At 40.7% G+C, this 17,241-nt stretch overlaps 2 long non-coding RNA genes across 2 annotated transcripts in view; one reads left to right on the top strand and one right to left on the bottom strand.

Annotated features, from left to right (window-relative positions):
* The window catches only part of LOC310660151, a 586,996-nt gene that overhangs the window by 271,531 nt on the left and 298,224 nt on the right, over nucleotides 1-17,241 (top strand). The gene's annotated exons all lie outside the window — the stretch shown is intronic.
* Nucleotides 1-17,241, bottom strand: part of LOC310660077 — a 463,269-nt gene that overhangs the window by 78,618 nt on the left and 367,410 nt on the right. The window contains exons 8-10 of the long non-coding RNA XR_014503133.1: nucleotides 13,447-13,645; nucleotides 5,004-5,145; nucleotides 4,312-4,387 (exon numbers count right to left, since the gene is read on the bottom strand). This is a non-coding gene — a long non-coding RNA (uncharacterized lncRNA). The remainder of the gene's footprint in view (nucleotides 1-4,311; nucleotides 4,388-5,003; nucleotides 5,146-13,446; nucleotides 13,646-17,241) is intronic.

Genomic DNA, 17,241 nt, shown 5'->3' on the forward strand with positions numbered 1-17,241 from the left:
TTTCCCATCAATCCTGATGTTGATGGGCCATCACACACTAACGTCCAAACATGAGATATGCGTTCGGCTTTTTTTATATAAAAAAATATAAGCCCTCTGAATTTCTCATTGAAAGTGTTGGCAGTCAGCCCATCAGTTGAAAGTGAAGAAAACATCTTGATTTAACATCTGAGCAGGGATTTTTTAAAAAAAAATTCATTCTTTCATTCGTTCTTTTTAATCTGTAAACAATTGGACCATATGTACTGTGACGGAAACATGAAGGCTTGTGACAGAATACTATTTAAGGAACCTAGTGCTTAATTGCTTCGCTTGATTAGCTGAAAAGGAATCTACATGCCCAGTTCCGAAGCTCTGATGAAAATATATAAAGTTGTTTAAAAATGGTTCTTCAGTGGAAAATTCAGGTAGGAGCAAAATGTGTGTGTGTGTGTGTGTGTGTGTGTGTGTGTGCTGCAATGTTCAGTCAAGGAGTTGGTTAAATACATTGATTTAAAACATTTTAATTAATTAAAAAGGAAGCTCTGACTAATCAGTCGGCAGAGTTTTTATTAGTTATAATACAAGCGCTTATGAAAATTGCAGATGCAATTGTAAGCACTCTATTAATAGACATGCCTTTGTATGTTATAGAGAGACAGAAAGCCTTTTTTTACCATGGTACCTGCTGTAAGATGCATTTCTCCAGGGCAACAAAGTAGGCTTTTTTGCTTTAGAACTATTGTTATTCTCCAATGCAAATTTATGCAGATTTATATCAATTGGTTTATCTATTCATTAAAACTCATTGGTTTAAGTGACTAATGCTACAATCCTCGACACCAGGAATGGGGTTTTCCCTTCCTTTTGGCAGCGTTTTGTACCTACAAGTTCCAAATCATCAGATTATCTATCTATCTATCTATTTATTTAATTTCTAGACCGCCTTATACCTGAAGGTCTCAGGGCGGGTCACATAAAATATCGAATACATAAAATAAAAACAAAACCAACAACCCAATAAAAGAAAACCCCCAAAAGAGCCAGCATTTTTTGTTAAAAAAAAGGGTATAGGGTGTAGATCAAGTCAGGCAAAGGCTGATGTCATTGTGATGTCAAGTGACTGCCAGGGCTTTACACTGAAAATGCTGCTAAAATGGATAAAAACTTTGTTTCATCAGCACCTTGCAAGATACTTCAAAGTCCAGACTTAAGGACTTCAACACACAGCCAAACTGAGCAGGACTTAACTTTGCAGACAATCAATCCTGCTCATAGAATCATAGAACTGTAGAGTAGAAAGGGACTCCAAGCTTCATTTAGTCCAACCCCCTGCAATGAAGGAATCTCAGTTAAAGAATCTCTGACAGATGGCCATCCAACCTCTGTTTAAAAATTCCAGTGTAGGAGAATCCATCACCTTCCAAGGGAATCTGTTCCACTGTTGAATAGCTCTTCCTGCTAGAAAGTTCTTCTGAATGTTTGTCAAAATCTCATTTCTTGTCATTTGGATCTATTGGCTTAGGTCCTCCCCTCTGAAGCAGTAGGAAACATCTGGTTCCACTATCCATCTGACAGCCCTTCAGATGTGGGACTGCCCTTGTATCTGGACCAGAAGCTGCAACTGATGCAGGATGTGGTGGCCAGAATGCTCACAGGAGCAGGTTAGTGACAGCATGTTACTCCTATGCTGAGAAAACTGCACTGCTGTTAGAACAGATTCAAGGTCATTGAGTTGACTCAACAAAGCCCTATACAACTTGGGTCCAACCTACACTGAAGACTGCCTTATTCCTTCTCCTCCACAGTGATCCCTGAGATCTTCTTTTGGGATATTTTTTGTGCCCCACCCATGCTGCACAGTTTTGATTGGCTTCTTCCAGGGACTGAGCTTTCTTTATGGCAGGCTCTGCTATGTGAAACTCATTGTTAACTCATTGTTAATAGAAATCTGCCAGGAGTCACCCCTGCTCTCTTTTGTTGTTGTTTAGTCGTTGAGTTGTGTCCGACTCTTCGTGACCTCATGGACCAGAGCACGCCAGGCACTCCTGTCTTCCACTGCCTCCCGCAGTTAGGTCAAACTCATGCTGGCAGCTTTGAGAACACTGTCCAACCATCTCGTCCTCTGCCATCCCCTTCTCCTTCTGCCCTACATCTTTCCCAACATCAGGGTCTTTTCCAGGGAGTCTTCTCTTCTCATGAGCTGGCCAAAGTATTGGAGCCTCAGCTTCAGGATCTGTCCTTCCAGTGATCACTCAGGGCTGATTTCCTTCAGAATAGATAGGTTTGATCTTCTTGCAGTCCATGGGACTCTCAAGAGTCTCCTCCAACACCATAATTCAAAAGCATCAATTATTTGGCGATCAGCCTTCTTTATGGTCCAGCTCTCACTTCCATACATCACTACTAGGAAAACCATGGCTTTAACTATACGGACCTTTGTTGGCAAGGTGATGTCTCTGCTTTTTAAGATGTTGTCTAGGTTTGTCATTGCTTTTCTCCCAAGAAACAGGCGTCTTTTAATTTTGTGACTGCTCTTTTAGACGTCTTCTAAAAACTGTATAGTTCAGACATGCCTTAGGAATTAGACTTTTTTTTTTTTTACCAACCAGTTTTTATTGACATCTAACTGCTGCTTTTATCAATGTTATTACTGTTGATTTGCATTTTTATGTTGTACATTGCCTTACTATATTTCCTACGGAAGTGTGGTTTGTAAATATTTATGAATAAATGTGTGACCCAAGTTGTTGTAGTGTGGCATACATGGGAGTGCATTTTAGCTTGACCTATGGCACTTGGTCCATAAACAGAATGAACTTCAGGCTTCTTAAGTCCCAGAGCTTAAAGTGCAACTTCTTTTTTTACTAAACTAGGTTCTAGATTATAAATGTGGTCAAACAGATGAAAGGTGGGCATCTAGAATTAGCAAGAAATGTGATAGATGATAGATAGCTAGATAGCTAGCTAGATAGATAGATATAGAGATACACACACACACAGTGCTTTTTTCTAAAAAATGTTTAGGGGTACTCTCATTTTGACTCAAAGAAGATCACCATTTTATAGTTCAAATTTGGGGGGGGGATAAATACAGTAAATGGACAAAAGTACGAAAATTCACAAAATGTGAATGTGTGTGTGTTTCATGTATTATGGGGTCTCTAGAAACAGTAAAGATCACCTATCTTAATAATAATAATAAATTGATGGTATTTGTTGTACTTGATTCTACTAAAGGAAACCTGTTCCTAGGTGAAATGTGTGCACACTTCCCCACAACTTCCATGGGATATCTCTGATAGCAAGGGACAGTACACTTTGGACCCATCAATAGAGGACGGTGAATTGAATGTAAATTCCTGAATGTGAATTCCTTGCTTGAAGACCAAGTTCACATTTTTCTCTATGTTGAATAAATCTTACAATTCCATTATTTAATACTGTCGATGCTTTTACACACTCAATACAAAGCCTGGCCTCAAACATCCACTGCTGAGCCATCACTAAGGCCAAAATATAGATTGACCTGGTTCACATGGAGTGCTAAACCAAACCATGACTTAACATGCAAGTGGAAGCCTGGTGGTTCTGAGGAAGAGATCATGGCTGCTGCGCTCCTTCTCTGGTCCATCTGCTGCTGTGCTACCCAAGACTAAGCCATGGGTTGGCTTCACAGGTAGATTTGCTCTTGGTGTGCTGCTCATTGTTTGTATCAAAGGGACAAATCATGAACCCAGATTCAGCAGACATGTTAGCCAAATCATGGCTTAAGCCCTGAGCAACACAGTTTAACCCCAGGTAAGATGGCAGCAGCTGGAGTGCTACTTCCACAGTCTTTGGTCCAGGAACCCATACATTTGCGCACACAATACAAACCATGGTTTGCGTTCATGTTATGTGCAAACTTTGCCCCTGTCTCATCGCCAACTATTTTGCATACAGTTGTTGTTCTTCAAAATGGTGATAGATTTGTGCAATTGTCCCAAATTCTCAGTTGTCCTCATTCATCCCCCATGCTTCCACTTGGGTGCCCAAACCACCCAACACAGCTATTCTAGCGTATATGCCGAAAGGCATATAATATCCAGTATCTGAAGACATTGTTAGCTGATAACTCAAGCAAACTGAATTCTTGTCATTCGGGGATGGGGAAATACAAAATTGTGAAAGACTTCGGAACATTATTACACAATATCTATTTAGAGTTCCAGTTACATAACATATGAGTCGATATACAAATAAGCATGTGCCTGCCTTAAGGATAAAGACATTTTCGTGCATGACTAAAATATGAAGACTGATAAATAATTTTAATATTTCTGAACTTACTGTTTGGAGTGCCATACAGAAATGCGAAAATAAAATGCATTTATCTCTTTGTCTCTTCCACTTTCTTGCAATTAATCTGTTAGATACGGGCGAAAACAGTACAGTATTCACATTATTATTTCCATTTAACAAAACTGTAACTTATCTCTCTAATATACAACCTTTTACCAACGCAAGGAAAAATAACCATCTTTGATGCACGAACATTAGCATTCTTAATTGATCACTGCTGAGCAAACACCACTTTTGGAAATAGCTTTTTAAAAACAACAATATTTTTAACAACATGTTAATGGCATCGGTATCAGTTCTTGTGAGCTTCTGAAAGGAGAGAGATCATTATTTTTCTCACCTCTAGATTTGCAGTCCCCAACCCCCACTGATAAGATAATTTTGAACATCGACTCTTAACTCTGAAATTAGCTACATGTTTAGCCTCAACTGATTGACAGTACTCATTAACATGAATGTAAAGCTTTAATATTTAAAATCTGCATTTTATTAATATTTCATAGGGGGTCATAGGTAATGTCCATGTGTGAGAGATAGAAATGGAAGGAGGAGATAGCAGAGGAATCCAATTCAATTACTTCTCCCCCTAATTGCAAATGACTTCAAAGATTGAGGTACTCTCCCTCCTCCATGACCTTAGTGCATACGCTAGACTTCATTAGGAAACACTTTTTTTGTACCTGTCAGTAATCTCATTCTAATGTGGGTGGTCAGGTTGGGAACAGGATCATTGCAGAATTCATTGAGGTTGGGAATTGCCTCGGAGGCAAGGTCCGGGTGACATGGCTCAAGTTGGTGGCAAGGTCAAATCTTAGTGCTGGGCTGAGAAAAGAAGGTAAAGGATTATTTGTCGTTTTTGTAGATTGTGTTCATGGCACAATATGAATAATCTATACAGTGGTATCTCTGGTTACATACACTTTAGGTTACATACGCTTCAGCTAACCCAGAAAGAGTACCACGGGTTAAGAACTTTGCTTCAGGATGAGAACAGAAATTGTGCTCCGGCGGCGTGGCAGCAGTGGGAGGCCCCATTAGCTAAAGTGGTGCTTCAGGTTAAGAACAGTTTCAGGTTAAGAACAGACCTCCAGAACAAATTAATGTCTTAACCCGAGGTACCACTGTAATCCCTAAGATCTTGCATGGAAACTCAACAGCCTCCGAGCCAAGGTGGAAAAGAGATTTATTTGAGGAAAAGGGAAGGAGATAGGGGTGCTGTTGTCCTTTTGAGGGTGTCCAAAGGACTCCCATCCCACTGTTGGAACAAGCTGCATTGGTAAATCAAGGTATCTAGAGGATGGCTCCATCTGCACTATACATTTAAAGCAGTATCATACCACTTTAAACAGTTATGACTTCCCCCAAGAATCCTGGGAACCATAGTTTGTTAAGGGTGCCAAGAGTTGTTAGGAGACTTCTGTTTCCCTCACAGAGCTACACTTCTCAGAGCGGTTTAACCAGGGCCGGATTTAGGTTTGATGAGGCCCTAAGCTACTGAAGGTAATGGGGCCCTTTATATGTCCAGCTATCCTTTGTCAACTACAAATTGTTACTGTTTTTTGTGTCAAATATATGCTATAGGGTAATTTATGGACCCAATAGGTATCTAAAGCCATTTGCTGCTGTTGCTGTATGGAGGTTTTATTTTATTTGTTTTTTATCTTACATTTTGGAAATGTACATCCAGTTTTGTTTCCCCTTAAATTTTTTTGGGTGCCCCCAAGAGATTGAGGCCCTAAACTATAACTTGTTTAGCTTATATGTAAATCGGGCACTGGGTTTCACCAGTGATCCCTTTTTTGGGAATTTAAGCTCTGAGAAGGGAATGGGGCCTCCTAACAACTCTCAACCCCCTTAACAAACTACACCTCTCAACATTTTGGATCCTGTACTCTCAGTTTACTGATACACTTCTCATATTACTACCCTTTTAATACAATCTATTCTCTAGTTAAGTACTCTCTATATATTTGAAATGGCTGCCTAGTGAACACCCTTGGGAAATGGAGTAATGGCTCTCCTTGGACCTAGGCAATAACATGAGTACTTTCCCTCTCTTGTTAGCAGCTTCTCTCCTGAGATTCCCTTTTAAAATGCATCTTGGGAATAGCAGAGAAAAGTGACCTCAGTATCATGGGGCATCAGAGCACACATGGATCAGGAGTTAAATACTCTAGGTCCAAAGTTATTATTATTATTTTGCTCTACTTAGTATTCCATACCCAGATTTTGCATAGGAATATCAAGGAGGCATAAATGTTTCTAAGGCTGGATCTAGACACATCAAAGAAGCGTTTCATTTAAACATGTTGTAAATCTAAACAGGGAAATCCAGTATGGAAAAATGGGAGTCCACAGCACCATCTGGTGGCAGAGTGTTCTGTCACATATATAACGCATATAAATCTCTTTTTCTTTACCAATCTAGCTGAGTCATCAGTACACTGATTGACACAACTGCTTGGACAGAACAATCAGTAAAATTCAGCTAAAGGACAATTGAGATTGGTATCTAACTTGGTTCCTGAAAAGATTAGTTGTCAAACAGATCGGTTGGGATATGCTGCAAACCGGTTTGCGAATGTTTTTTGGAAGCTGAACGCCATTGGATTGGAAGCTTCTGCAGCCAATCGGAAGCTGCGCCTTGGTTTTCGAACGGTTTTGGGAGTTGAACGGACTCCCAGAACAGATTAAGTTCAAAAACCAAGGTGCCACTGTACATCCCAACGTTTTTGGGTTGTGTTCCTCCCTCCCCCCCATTGATTTTTTTCCTCAGCTTCTAGTAGCTGAGAATTACATACCATTATTTGAAATATTTTACTCTGTGGACAAGCAATACATTTTCCTTCAGCCTATAAGATATAACCCTAAACATTGCAGGCATAGTAAATATGTATGTTTTAGAACAGGAAGAAACAGAAAATGAATGCCAGCCAGAACATTTACAATATGCACTGTTTAAAGAAAAAGATGCGTTTGATCTTTGGCAAGTTCCCTGACTTTGAACTGACACTAGACAAATGATTATGGAGACAAGATTTGTGAAAAGCTTACTCCTCCACTCGTGGACTCCTGCATTCGGCTTTACTGCCAACATTCCTGACCGTGTAGGAACTTTGTCCCCCTCACGTGCAACTAAGGTCAATTATTTTTGGTATATTAAAAAAGGAAGGGGGGGGGAAGGGTTTTTCAACCACGGAGCCTCAAATTAATTTAACACACATTGTAATGGGTTCTAAAATAACAGCATTTTAACTGGGGAGTTCATTAAGCATTTTCACAAATGCATAACCATTATTTTGCTTAGTCAGATGTTTCCTCAAAGGAGATTTCATTCACTTTAACTGCAGAATGTGCACGGCGAATAAAGCAATTTAGGGTTTTTTATTTACATTTTCCACTGATCCTGCTTTATGCGGGGGTGGGGTGGGGATAAGTTGCAAAAGAACAAAGGCACTGTTAGTCAGCATTTACTTCCCAGATATCAAGGCTTCTTTTTGCTTAAAGATACTGTGGTGAGGCTTTTTTTCCAGGTGGGAGAAGTTAGACTATATGCCTGAGTCCCTTCTAATTCCTGGATTCAATTGTTGGAATAGCCAGGTCAGCTTCTTGGTAATTGCCTAAGTATGGGTTGTTAGGGTAATAATGGAAATGGCTCTGTACCAGAGGGCAAATGGGTGGGTCTCCCTCTCTCAACTGGCTTGTATTTAGAAAGATTAAACCAGAGATGTGTGAGCTGGTTGAGAAGCAGGCTGCAGGCAGAAGCCTGAGAGGGAGAGACATACTTGATTTCTGCTTGAATCCAAGTCTGTGGTTAGGGGAGAAGCAAGACCTTCTTGGGGTGTTGATGCTGTGAGTCTCTCCATTTTAGGTTCAGGTTGTAAGGTAAAGGGACCCCTGACCATTAGGTCCAGCCCTGGACAACTCTGGGCTTGCGGCGCTCATCTCGCTTTACTGGCAGAGGGAACTGGCATACAGCTTCCATGTCATGTGGCCAGCATGACTAAGCCGCTTCTGGCGAACCAGAGCAGCACATGGAAACACCGTTTACCTTCCCGTGGGAGTGGTACCTATTTATCTACTTGTACTTGATATGCTTTCAAACTGCTAGGTTGGCAGGAGCTGGGGCTAAACAATGGGAGCTCATCATGTTGTGGGGATTCAAACTGCCGACCTTCCGATCAGCAAGCCCTAGGCTCTGTGGTTTAGACCACAGCACCACCCACATCCCAGGTTCAGGTTGTACATATGTGTAAAAAAAGCCATCTATCATGTAGACACCACAGTCTCCACTGTCCCTCATTCCAAGGAAACAGCTCTGGGTAAGAGTGTGTGCATGCAGCAATACAGTAGGTTAGCTTCAGAGTAGGGTAAAATTGTTAGATGTACAGGAACTTTTAAGGGATCTGTAATCTGAGTAATAACCCCAGATTTCAGCAAATCCAGTTTTCCCTTCTCTCCCTGTTCTGATTACAGTAAACCAGCTCAGCCAGTATTACTGTGACTGTTATTTTCAAGCCCAGCAAGAGCAGCTGACATCCTTGGGTGGTGACCAAGGGACTCTCTTTTCTTATGCTTCCATGAGTGCTAGGCAGCTTTCATTATAATTGCCCACAACAACTGGAGTGCCATTAGCTGTATGAATGTGTTTTGCATATCACGCATGCCCATGTGCAGACTGGAACAAGGCCATGCCTAGCTATATTTATCTGCTTATTTGTCTACCTTGTTTATCTATCCATCTACACATACACACTTTTATGTCAGTACGCAGATAAATACGGACTGATAATTCTACTCTGGCAGCTTTGCCAATGCTGAATCTGCAGCTCTGATATGATGAATACAAAACCAAAGGTGAATCAACAAATAAATCACAGCAATAATCACCAAACTAATCTTTTAGTTTTCTTTGTTCAAAGGGAAATATATAGGCAACATAAACTCTTCACCAAATTCAGATGGCTTGAGGGATCAAATTTGGCCACTACAATAGCTACAGAAGGATGCACATCAAATAAATATGTAAATAGAATTGCTAATTCAGCCTTCAACAACTAATCAATGAAATAAAAAACCCCAAAATCTTTCGTATGATTTCTGAACCTGGCAAATCATGGTCACAGTTTTAAAAAAACCACAAACTTTTGAGAAACCTTTAAGCTGATCTTGACTTCCTTGAGTGTTTGCCTAAGTTCCATTAGAGCTTTCCTCATAGCCATGACATTAGATGATATATCTGTGCTGTAGCATCAACCAGTCAGAACTTGTATTTTAGAATGTTTTATTTGTTTATTCATTTGATAAGGATTGGATTTTTGCCTTACTACAATTACATAGCATCAGCACAGGATTTGGGCAAAAAAAGCCTTCTCTCCCCCGAAAACCAACATAATCTTCTATGTCGGAAGATCTGGATGTTCTTGATTGAGACATGATTTAAAGTGATTGCTCTAAGATGCTTATGTCAGGCCCTGCTAAAGAGGCAAAATACAATTTTGCATATGCACTCGGTGTCATTTCATCTAGTTCTGGTGTTCATGGGCACCTTTGAGTGTATATATGAGAGGCGGAAGAGAAGACCACTAAAGGAGATGAGAAGATGCCTAGGCTCCTAGAGGAGAATGAATGTTTGCATGCAGTCTGATCCTAAGCAGAGTTATGCATGCTTAAGGCCAATGCTTTTCCAATTAAATGTTCAAAATACTAATGAAAGAATGTTATTGCATTAAAAAAGGTCTACATCAATGGACCAGGATGTCCATTGAGCCATTAAGAAGCTTGCTGGATGACCTTGGTCCAGTCACAGTCTCTCAGACTAAGCTGCCTCACAGGGTTGTGAGAATCAAATGAGCTTTCATTTATTTCCCAGGCTGTGCTTTGAAGTCCCAAGAATCTGGCCTTCAAAGCGCAGTGTCACCTGAGGTCATAGTGATGTCAGGTGATTGCCAGATGGGTGCCACCCTTCAGCTGTCATATTTGGTCCACCACGGATGGGGAGATAACGATCTGGGGCCTGCTAACCAGAAAAGATTCCCTACCCTTGTTATATTTGTTAAGTCACTGTAAATAAGCAACAAAATCCTCAGCATGGTTTGCAATTATAGAGCCACCCATTTGTGACTAAAGGGTAAAACAATCTGTCAGTCAGAATTGCCCTATTTTAAATTAGGAGCAGTGCTTGGTGAACTAACTAACCTATCAAAACAAAAACTTTCTTGCTTTTCTTCATGTATCTTGAACTAGCATTGCTAACTGACAATCCTAATCCTAAGATCCTGACTATAGAGAAGCATGTCGGAGTCCCATTCACAGCTACAATGCTGCTCAGGAGTAAGGTAGGACCTCTAAGTGAACCAGGAACCCTTTCATGCAACAGACTTTACCACCAGGTTAGACTACTGCAATGCGTTGTACATAGGGCTGCCTTTGAAGACAAATTTGGAAACTACAACTAGTGCAAGATGTGTCAGCAATTTCAACACAAGCTTGGGTATTTATTTCAGGCATTTATATGCTATTCAGTATTCAGAATCTCTAAGCCCTTCCTCCCAGGCACGGTGCAGCAGGATTTCTAAACTCCCTCTTTCTGGGGCGGCCCTTCCAAGCTCCTTGAAAAAGCACTGGTGAAACACAGAGGGTGTTTCGCCAGCTGCTTTTGACACATTGGAAGGAGGTGCTGTGAGGTGAAAAGCCACAAAGTACTCAAGAGCAAACCCTTGCTTGAATGCCGTAAAAGGGATTTTGCAACCTGTATCTAATCTGTCATACTGGTTTCATGAGAGGGAAGCAGGGAAGGGGTGCTTTGGATTCTAAGTGACCCAATACAAGGTCAAAAAAGGCATAAGAAAAAGTGAAGGGGAGAAAATCCTGTTTGACTTTGGGATAAAAAAAATAAAATAAGCATGTTGAAAACTTGTGGAGTAAAAGACTGGGAACTAGACTCATGCACTATGGATAAACATAGAAGGATTAATAAGATACCACCCAAGTAAATCATACAGGAAGGAAGGAAAGCAAGTGCTGTGCTTAGCTGAGGCAACAAAACAGCCTGATTAACAAGATGAAGTGCTGCTGGATGATCAGCAACAAGGAGGAAATATAGCCAGCATTTGCTAGATATATGGAGGTCATGATAGCCCCACACAAGAGCTATAGGCAGCATGGCCAGCATAAGGCAAATACCCGACTAATATATTTACATATGAACAGGGTGCCAACAGGCAAAGATCACATAAGTAAATTTTTAGACATTACGTTGCAAATGTCAGGCAAGAAATATCACAGTCTGATTGATATGCAGAATTGTTGCCAGAACAGAGATGGCCAAAGTAAGTTCAAAGTCACAGGAAATGTTGTCATCAGCCTCCTGTAAAAATGTACAGTTGCTTGCTATTCTTCCTCTGCCTTAAGGTGACTATTACTATCTTTTCCCTAGGCTACTTGTTCAACGTATCTTATTATCATTACAAAGTATTATAATGGATTAGCTTCTCCGTATTGTGTTAGTATTGGAGAGAGCATGTTTGAGACGGCACACTGACAAGGTTTTTTTTAAAAGACATTTATTTACCCCCACTAACAATTACCAAGCAGCTTGCTTTCAAGATTTTCTTTTTTTTAAAAAAAAACCTCTAAATTGCATGCTTGCAATTTTTTTTGTCTCCTGATTATTCATTTAAGAGAGAAAAAAAGAAACCGAAAAGAAGTGAGTAGTATCTAATTAATATCTCCTAATGCCCAACTAATGTCAAGCATGACTCCAATTTATAACCAAACTATATCTTTACATTGAAAAATTCAATTACATTTACTGACACACTTTGAAATGCTACATTATTTATACTGGCAAACTTTGCAGCCTCTCTGTATATTTATTAACATTCTTCCCACAGTACCAAAGCAGGCACACAATACAGATCGCTGCATTCTTCATTTTTTAATTTTTCAAAGTGATATTTACATCTGCTCGGGTAGGAAGGGAGGAAGGAAGGGGTTGCCTCTGTCAAGGAGATCCGAAAGATCAAGCAGAGCCAGGAGTTAATTTGCCCTCCCATTTGATTCTCCAGGCAAAACAAGGTAACCTTGACATTTCCCTCTTCCTCCTTCTTTCCTCCCCTCCCCTCCCTCCCTATTTTTCCCCTCTTTCATTCTCATTCTTTCCCTCCCTCCCTCTCTCTCACTCACACTTCACTCTCAGTGCACACATCAACAATTTTGAGCTGTGAAGAGGTTCAATTGCCACCTTGGTGACTCACTTATAATGCACAAATCATTTACCAGGATAGCTTGAGGACATGACAATGACAGAGAGACATCTGTTGGGTGGATGGGATAAGAAAAAAGAGGTTATTCACAGCTGGTACATTAGCCATGCTAGCCACTAGGCCACCACAGTGTCCTAGTCCTACAGCTTCATTCCCCTCCTCTCTGCCTGCTCCCTGCTGTCAGCTGCCAAAAGATATCTGTTCTCACCCTTTGCTGAATGAAAAGGTGCTAATGCATGACTTCAGGATATGACAGAACATACAGTACTTACAAGTGTTTGGAGATGCAGCCAACCTGACCATGGGGAAAAGAAATAAGTAACTAAAGAGAGATTTTTCATGTGTGTGTGTGTGTGTGTGTGTGTGTGTGTGTGTGAAAGAGAGAGAGAGAAAGGGGGGAAAATAGGCTTTATCTAGCTGTGCGTGGAAAAGGGAAATATTATCTTAGCAGTATTCCTTATACAGTTGCTTTTTTTATTGAAAAGATCTATGTTAAAAAATTACACTGGGTTTTGTTTTGTATATGCACGTACTTATATAATAAATATGAGTCTATTAAATATGATCCATAGGCAATTGTTATATGAGCAGCTGGATTGAAATCCAACATGCTTGCTTTTCTGCTTTAATGGCGGGTGGTGGGAGCAGAAGTTATAACAGCTCTGAACAAAGAAGCAGCTTTTGGTAACCAATCAAGCACACTGCTGCTGCTATCTGTCTAAATGCACACATATACATGCACAAAATTGAATTTTCAGCTCTGTAATTTTAAAAATTGTTCTCACACGTGGGTCTCTTTTACAATCCAGACTTTGACCACAATTGCAGCTGGCCTACTTTGTAGCTATTGCAATACCTATTTTAAAGATTGAGAAACTGAGGTTGAAAGGAAGTGGCTTGCTCAAGCCCAACTGACTCCACAGCTAAGCTGTAGATCTCCTGCAGGTCTCCACAGCTAAACATTGAGGTCCAGGCCTCTATGCGTTCTTTGCTGGTATGTTTTCTCCTTTGCTTCTTTGAAGTTTTAAGATAACACAGTCCAGGAATGAGATATCCTGCGGAGAAAAGAAGAAAATAAATTAAGGAAAAAATGAAAACAAAGGCATGGATATAACAAAGTTACATATATACCCCAAACTATCCTGTAAGTACTTCAAGATGCAAAATGAGTGGGAATTCTGTTGTTGAATTTGTTACTTAAAGTAACTGTTGTATAACTCTAAAATCTCAATTAATTAATTAATTAATTAATTACATTTTAATAAAAATTTTAGATTTATATGCCACTCTTCATCATAATATCTCAGGGCGACTCACAGAATTAAAAAAAGGATTAAGTAAGTAAAACAAAACAGCAAAATAATAACTCCCCCTTCCCACACATACATTTAAAAGTCTGTAGAATATTAATCAGCCATGTGTATATATTTGCCAAAAAAAACCAAACCCAAATGCTCACAAATTTAGTCTAATCCAAACCTGGGATCTGCAGGATGAGCAAATTTTCAATAGGTTGGGCTGTCAGACAGAATTCTGTCAGGATAACTCCCTCAACTCTGCTAAACCAGAGCTTATGCCACCTCAGCCAGGGCTCTGCCAGCAGACTTTAAGACAGCTGAGCTTAAGCTGACAAAAGTCCCCCAAAAGTGGCATTCTGGGGATGTGGAAGAGGCGTGGCACTTATTCCAAACCTCATTCAGTCACATGACCTGGCAATTCAGCAGAACTTAAACTGGCATAAAAGGTGGTGTAAATCAAACTCTGTTTCAAAGGCTCATTTTCGCTCACCTATGCTTGGGCCAGCTCAGCTACGGGGAGGGGTAGCTAATGGCACAGAATACAGATCAGGATTCATGATGACCTTAACAGATTGGAGAACCAGACCCAAACTAACAAAATGAATTTCAGTTGGGATAAATGTCTGGTTCTAAACTTAGGCAGAAAGAACCAGATGCACAAATAAAAGGTGAGGGCACTTAGTTTGCCAGTAGTTCATACATTGAAAAGGATCTAGGTGTCTTAGGAGACCAAAAGCTCAACATGAGTCAACAGTGTAATATAACAGCAAAAAACAAAACCAAAGCTAATGTTATTCTAGGCTGCATCAAAAGAAGCATAGTGTTCTGGACAAGGGAAGTCATAGTCCCACTCTCTTCTACCTTGGTCAGACCACACCTGGAGTTCTGTGTCCTGTTCTGGGTGCCACAATTTAAGAAGGACATTGACAAGCTGGCACATGTGCAGAGGAGGGTGACCAAGAAGTTCAAGGTCTAGGAGCCAAGCTTTATGAGGACCAATTGAAAGAGTTGGGTATGTTTATCCTGGAAAAGAGGAAACTGAAGGGAGATATGATAACCATCTTCAAACATCGAAAGGGCTGACACATGAAAGATACAACAAGCTTGTTTCTTCCTGCTCTGGAAGACAGGACAGGAACCAATGGATTCAAGTTACATGAAAGGAAATTGTGACTAAACATCAGGAATAAATTTATGGCAGTAAGAGCTGTTTGACACTGGCGGTTGTGGACTCTCAGGATGTTGTGGACTCTCCTTCCTTGGATGTTTTCAAGCAGAGGTCGGATGGCCATCTGTCATGGATGCTTTCGTTGAGAGTCCTGCATTGCAAGGGTTTGGACTAGATGACCCTTGGGGTCCCTTTCAACTCTAAGATTCTACGAACTGAGTTTGGATAATTGATGCCAGTGTTAATTCTGCCATCTTTCTATATAATATATTCTATATTCTGGGTGGTGTCTGGCATTGGCATAGCGTGGGTTGTCAGCACCCGGGGCAAGGCAAGTAATTTGCACACCCTAACCCGTGGATTTGCGCCCCCTAACCCTAACCCCCAAATGTTGCGCCCTGTGCAGCCGCCCCCCCCTGCACCCCCCACGCTACGCCACTGGTGTTTGGTTAACCTGTCACACCAAAATAAGTGTTTTCGCTTGTGCAGCAGGACTCTCTCCCCAATTCCTCTCCCAGTTGTGCCATGTTTCCTTCCTAAATCTACTCCAGGGGGTTGGGGAGAACCCCTAGAACAGCACTGGGGGTGCAGGGAGGGAATGTTCTGTTGCACAAGCAGAAATTCTTCCACTGATGGAACGTGCAGCAGAAGGAGGCTGCTGATCTTTCTTGTCACTGTCAATGCAAGGGGAGAAGGAGGGTGATCAGGTAGGAAGAGGAGGAAGGAGGAAGAGGAGGAGGCCCAGCAGCTGCGGGGTCAGCAGTGAGCCTCCTGCTCGGATGCAGGCCTTTGTGGGGGCCAGGCAAGGCAGATTCCAGACAGTAACACTCCCCATGCATGATCCTTCACATTGCTCACATAAATAAACATCTCAGAATCCCTGGGAAGTTGCCTCAGAGCTCTTTATCCCACAGCCCATTAATGGATAAAGCGGAGCAGTTCCTTGGCAATAAGAGCTTCTAAAATAATTGCTCTATTTCCAAAATAATGTAGCAATCTATCCAGCTATATCTATATATCTAAGGGCCTTTTTATGAATGTAGCATGTAGGCAAAGGATTCATTGTTAAAATTTGGATGTATGCAGATAGAAAGGAAAAATAATCTTGGAAACCAGCTTTGATCTGAGACCACTGAATTTAATATTGTTGGTGGAAAGGTGTTGATGAAAGCAGCAAAAAAAAAATTTGGTGTGTGTGGAATACTTCAAATGCAGTGTTTCCTTCTAAAGGCATCCTCATATATATCTCCTTGAAAATTGACAGGACTCCTTGTGATAAGTAGTGAAGGTGTGTATATTTATGCATATATAAATGATTCATCATAAATAGAAAATCATAGTATTATCTACACCTACACAGCAATTGAGTAATAATCACTAGTGCTATTTATTAGTATTCATTAAACTTAGAGAAATAAGAAACAGGAGTGGAGTTAGTTTAAATTCAGAAGCTGCAGGGAAAGATCTACTTTGATGAATCCATCTCTGTCTCATATTCCCTTTAGTCTATTTTCATGTAAATTTTCAGTTTGCATTTGGTTGAGGGCACAGTTCAGTATATATATTTTTTGTTTTTAATTATTATCACAGTTTGCAGAGGAAAGGGAAATTCCTCTGTCATTTAATGGCTTGCCTTCTCTCATCCTTTTACTACTTCTGCCACTTCCAACAGCACTCCCCACAACTGAGGTGGCAGAATGAATACAAAGTGTAACAGACTGAGAAAAGCAGTTCTAATCACGGCTTAGGTGGCTGAAGTGGAAACTGGCCAGGGTGACTTCAACTTCATTTCCTTTTTAGAATATATCAGCTAATTCATCTGCTTCTCAAAAGTCGGGATTGGCAGCTCCTTGGGTGGAAACGGAGGGATCCTGCAGAGAAGCATGTCTAAATGTGCTGCTGCCATCACAGCTGGGTCAGAGGAACTTGGAATCTCTCCCACCCTACCCGCTATCCTCTGCTTGACTTGGGGCTATGAAGTTATGTAATTGACATCTTATTTTGTTAAAGATGGGAGGGTGGGAGGGGGGAGAGGAAGGAAGCTAAGCTCTTCACAGATGATTCAGGAAGACAGATCTTCCTCCTGAAGGATAAATCTTAATTTTAGCCTTGATGTCATGAATGAAAGCAAAAGGGGGGAAACGCACAGATATTAATCACAAATACAAATGGTAGAGAGGCAAGA

The sequence above is a fragment of the Podarcis tiliguerta genome, assembly GCF_965153285.1.
Source record: "Podarcis tiliguerta genome assembly, chromosome: 11".
In the NCBI taxonomy this organism is placed as follows: domain Eukaryota; kingdom Metazoa; phylum Chordata; class Lepidosauria; order Squamata; family Lacertidae; genus Podarcis; species Podarcis tiliguerta.